This window comes from Lolium perenne, chromosome 3, assembly GCF_019359855.2.
Source record: "Lolium perenne isolate Kyuss_39 chromosome 3, Kyuss_2.0, whole genome shotgun sequence".
Taxonomy (NCBI): Eukaryota; Viridiplantae; Streptophyta; class Magnoliopsida; order Poales; family Poaceae; genus Lolium; species Lolium perenne.
Genome location: NC_067246.2, coordinates 102,052,095 through 102,057,647, shown reverse-complemented (window position 1 = coordinate 102,057,647; position 5,553 = coordinate 102,052,095). Strand labels below are relative to the sequence as shown.

Genomic DNA, 5,553 nt, shown 5'->3' with positions numbered 1-5,553 from the left:
GGATGAACCGGTGCAGCAAAACTCACATAAAAGACATATTGTAAACATTATAAGAATCTACACCGTCTTCCTTGTTGTTCAAACTCAATACTAGAAATTATCTAGACTTTAGAGAGACCAAATATGCAAACCAAATTTTAGCATGCTCTATGTATTTCTTCATTAATAGGTGCAAAGTATATAATGAAAGAGCTTGATCATGAGCACAACAATTGCCAAGTATCACATTATCCAAGACATTATAGCAATTACTACATGTATCATTTTCCAATTCCAACCATATAACAATTTAACGAAGAAGAAACTTCGCCATGAATACTATGAGTAAAGCCTAAGGACATACTTGTCCATATGCTACAGCGGAGCGTGTCTCTCTCCCATACAATGAATGCTAGGATCCATTTTATTCAAACAAAACAAAAACAAAAACAAACTGATGCTCCAAGCAAAGCACATAAGATGTGATGGAATAAAAATATAGTTTCAGGGGAGGAACCTGATAATGTTGTCGATGAAGAAGGGGATGCCTTGGGCATCCCCAAGCTTAGACGCTTGAGTCTTCTTGATATATGCAGGGGTGAACCACCGGGACATCCCCAAGCTTAGAGCTTTCACTCTCCTTGATCATACTAGTAAACAGCACGTGCTTTGCACGTCCCCAACCAAACAAGGCAACATAACAAAAATACATGTGACTTTTAGAACTCAAACAAATACACATAGTTACAAACTAATGAAATATTATGTGAAAATATTATGGAATACATTGACATCGTCTATCATATGTTGCGCCAAATGTGATGACAAAGTTTAACTTAGTATGCTCACAAAAAGTTGTTAGTTGAGCTGATATCCATGTTGTCTCAACGGAGCTGATTCATAAGTACATCATTCATGTTTCATAGGATCAGAACTAAATTTGGTGTTCTTCAAAAGAAGTGAAGATCGAAAACATGGACACATAGGGCTATCATAGGCCTTCACTTTAGGTTATTCGCGTTCAAAACAGGCACATGGTTCCAAATTCCCCTGCAAAAGAAAGTTTAAGACATGAGACATTCATTTATTAATACAAAATTCTTTCTTCTATGAGAAAGGGTATTAAATGGCATCTTCTACAATACCAAATGTACGCAACCTTCAGCATAGTTTTTGTAAGAACCTACCAGCATCTAAAATTACAACAAAATTAGTTAATCACACTCAAGATTCGTAAATCAAATAATCCAGTCTAGTCATAAAAGAACAAGGATCATCTTTTAAATCTACAAAATATATATATATATATATATCTCCTTAGTAAAAATCACCATAACATTGATCTAGAGAGTATGAAGAACCATCGTCCAGTACTAACTGAAGAAAACAAAGAAGTACCCGTAGTTGCACCGTGGTTTTGCATGCAATGGAACTATAGTGCTGCCAAAAAAACATGCTACTTCCTGACAAAGGAAAAAAGAGCATCACTTTTAGCTGCATGATCGAAAAATATATTTTTAACATATATAAAATAGTAGCCAGTGATCAACATACCTATGTATTAGGAGTGAATGAAAAGCGGTATCATACACGAAACAAAAGGCATTGATTCATAATTCAAATTTATCATACCATCAATACCTCCTTATACACAATATTTTTGGTACTTTTGCCTGATGAGTCAATATCCTTGTTTGGCTTGGCAAGTATTCTTGTTGTTTGCCTTGATATCCCTCTTGACAAAGCAACATATAATTGACCATGAGAGAACACATTCTCGGGAAGGTAGATGCCAACATTTGGAATGGTTTGGCCCTGAGCTTTATTAATTGTCATAGCAAAACTAAGACGAATTGGAAATTGTTTTCTTGTAAATTTAAAGGGGAATACATCATCTTCAGATGGGTATAAAGGAATTCTTGGAAGGAATACGCGCTTTCCAGCATGTTGTCCTCCAATAATTTCTGCATCAATAGCATTATCTTGAAATGCCTTGATAATAAGTCTTGTGCCATTGCATAATCCATTAGATGGATCCAAATTTCGAAGCAGGATTACTGGGCAGTTGATCTTCAACTTGAGAACATGTGGAGGCACGCCATTAGGTGTTAGAGAGTTCAGGAATTCGGGTTGGTAGTGATTCTGTGTATCATCCACTGCTGAATCAAAATTGTAGTAAACCTTTTCATCCCCAGGAAATCGGTTTATAAGTAGCGTATTTATTTCATCCACATATTCATTCTTAGTGGAAATAATGACACGGGCACTTATATAGGATGGCAATCTTCCATAGTGGTCAAGTGCAGGAAAGATATCGTTGACTAACTTACTAACCGATGCTTCTGAATCAGTGTAACCAATAATTATATCTTCAGGTAGGCGCACATAATCTTCACCAATTGATTCTTCGGTACATGTTTAAGAGTCCAACTGCATCAACAATATTAGAAAGAAAGAAAAAAGTTAGAAAAAAATATACAAATAAATACACCTCTTGCACTGTGGTATATAAACATTTTATCATCTGACTGCATGTCTTGAAAATAAACATATTGCCATTGACCCTTTTAATATCCATTTATGCTAGACTGTATGGATAATTAAGTCATGTAATTTTGTATCTAATAGATAAGATGGATTTTGAACTGTATTGATAGATACGTACCTTTCTCGCGTCTGTTGGCGAGAGCTGGTGCGTGCATGTTGATGTGGGTAATTTTATTAATTTGGCTAACTGCATATTGCACACCCTCGCTAAATGCATCATGATTCTTCCTTCTCCGTTTGTATTCACGGTTCCTTTGCAGGTAGGCATCACGCTGTTCTGGAGTCATCGTCACGTATCTTTCCTGGTCACGATAACACTTGCGCTCAGAAGCATTTCTTCCTATAATACTTTTATGTCCATGTGAAGGATTACTTGATTGTATGGATACACCAGATGGATATATTGGGCGTTTAGTTTCATTAACCAGAAGATCTACAAATAATAAAGCTTTGCTGATGATGACAAAGTTCACAGTGAACAATATATTATTTCGAACCGGTGATTGCAAATATCAAGGATATACCTTGTTTACCATTTGACGATATCCGCAAGTCAGCCGAATTTGTAATATCTTTAAATGGACTTCGTTCTTGTATTTTAGTGTATCTTCTCATGATTAGCTGAATTTCCCTTCATTTCATCTGTAGATAACTGTCAATACACGATTCCACTTAGGCGTTACATATTTTTCTAAAATGCAGCATAATAGTCATATTATTAGCAAAAGTATGGAGAAGATGTGGTTGTACAACACACGAATATTAAATCCACTCCAAATAGTTTTAGAAAAAATGACTATCATAACCCAGGCTTAAAGATGGTTTAAAACACACCAAGCTTAAAGAGATATCTTGCTTTGCATTTGATGATACCGGTGAGTCAACCGCATTTATAATATCTTGAAAAAGGTTCCATCTTTGTATTTTTTTGGTGGATCTCGCTGTATATTATCTGAATTCTCCCCAATTCCCTTTCTAGATAAATATCCCTACATGATTCCACTAAGGCACCACATTAGTATAGGAAACATGTGCCTATACAAATGGAGGAAGCTCAAGTACCCTCTAAATATTCAACAGAAAACTAATTGTCTTCCATTATTTGTCAATGTCATTTCACAGTGGAAAAACATCCACCATCCATACAAAGATGGTTTAATTGAATGCACAAAATCACCAGAGTTTTTAAAATTAGTCATAACACGTACATACAGGTCCATTAGAAATTAGAATGGACAGAGATAAAAATCAAAATGATTCGTAGACACAAACACAAACACTTGGTGGGCATAATAGCGGATAGCCTGTAACTACTTCATTCTTTCAGAAATAGCATATTACCTCTTCAAATGGAAGTGCGTTGTTGGGCTGTACTGATATGGCGTGGCTGCAGTAGCAGCTGCAACCCACAAACCGAGAGGCGAAGGAGCTGAAATTTTAGGCCAGCAGTACGTAGCGGTAGCACCAGAGAAACAGACGACCACGGACGGCCGAGTCCAGAGGGCAGGAGGCTCGAAGCGAGCTGGGCGAGCGCTTGCCGCGGTTGGTGAAGAGCGCGCGTACGGCAGATGTCAGGGAGCGGTGTTGGCGGCAGCGGCAAAAATGTGGAGTTCCGCCGATTGGATTGGAAGCAGCTCGATTTAATTGGAAGCAGCTCGATTTGATTGGAAGCAACTTGGTGACGGACGGACGAACACTTGAAACCTAGCGAATCGCTTGTGAAGGATGAGTAGCAGCGAGGGCAAGCGCCGAGGAGATGGCGGGCGAGCGGTGGAACTGGAAGCTGCTAGAGTTTTTTTTTATCGAGACTCTAGGTGCTTCTAGTCTAGTCAGGCGAGCAGGAAAAACAAATCGAGAGAGCGCGCTGGCCGGCCGCGAATCCTGAAGATCCTAGCCGTTGGATTTGTTCCTGTATGAATCTAACGGTAGATCGGCATCAGAGTGACTTAAATCAACGGTTGGTAAGTGTTCTAGGATTCCATGATAAGAGAGAGAATGGAACGCAGATTCAAAATTCAAAATTGGTACACTATATAGGAGTATAGAATATTGCATCATACTCCTCTCTTGATCCTTGAAAACTTCCTCCACACCAAACTCGAAACAACTCATTAGAGGGTTAGTGGACAATAAAAATTAACATGTTCAGAGGTGACACAATCATTCTTAACACTTCTGGACATTGCATAAAGCTACTGGACATTAATGGATCAAAGAAATTCATCCAACATAGCAAAAGAGGCAATGCGAAATAAAAGGCAGAATCTGTCAAAACAGAACAGTTCGTATTGACGAATTTTATCGAGGCAACAGACTTGCTCAAATGAAAATGCTCAAATTGAATGAAAGTTGCGTACATATCTGAGGATCACTCACGTAAATTGGCATAATTTTCTGAGTTACCTACAGAGAAAACAGCCCAGATTCGTGACAGCAAAGAAATCTGTTTCTGCGCAGTAATCCAAATCTAGTATGAACTTTACTATCAACGACTTTACTTGGCACAACAAAACACTAAACTAAGATAAGGAGAGGTTGCTACAGTAGTAAACAACTTCCAAGACACAAAATAAAAACAAAGTACTGTAGTAAAAACATGGGTTGTCTCCCATAAGCGCTTTTCTTTAACGCCTTTCAGCTAGGCGCAGAAAGTGTGTATCAAGTGTTATCAAGAGATGGTGCATCGTTATCATGAGCTCCCCCATCCGTAGCGGTACTAAGGGCTTTGTCAATTTTAGGCCTATAATAATACTTCTTTGGTTTAGGCACTTTAGAGACGTACATAAACTTTTGCTCCTTACCCACATAAGCCTTCTCCTTATATTTAAGAGAAGAAAATGTTGAACCCAAGGTTCCCATAGCTTTTTCAAGTTCGTCAATCCTATTGATTTGATCGTCATGGACAGCACAAGTTCCTAGGACACTAATTCTTTCATCAATTTCTCCTAAGGATTTATCAAGTTCATCAGTTTTATCAAGTAACATCTCCAATTTAGCTTCAATACTCGGAAATTTTTTCTCTATGGT

General features: G+C 37.9%; 1 long non-coding RNA gene across 3 annotated transcripts; it reads right to left on the bottom strand.

Annotated features, from left to right (window-relative positions):
- Positions 1–697: 697 nt before the first annotated feature.
- On the bottom strand, positions 698–4,430 carry LOC127342016 (uncharacterized). Of its 3 annotated transcripts, XR_007876116.2 has the most exons (6): positions 3,868–4,430; positions 3,051–3,178; positions 2,645–2,959; positions 1,534–2,409; positions 1,378–1,442; positions 698–1,029 (listed from the first exon to the last, which is right to left on the bottom strand). It is a non-coding gene; the product is annotated as an uncharacterized lncRNA (long non-coding RNA). The 3 variants fall into 3 exon arrangements; XR_007876115.2 differs by having other exon boundaries at positions 1,378–2,409; XR_007876117.2 differs by having other exon boundaries at positions 1,378–2,409; positions 2,645–2,828.
- Positions 4,431–5,553: the final 1,123 nt, after the last annotated feature.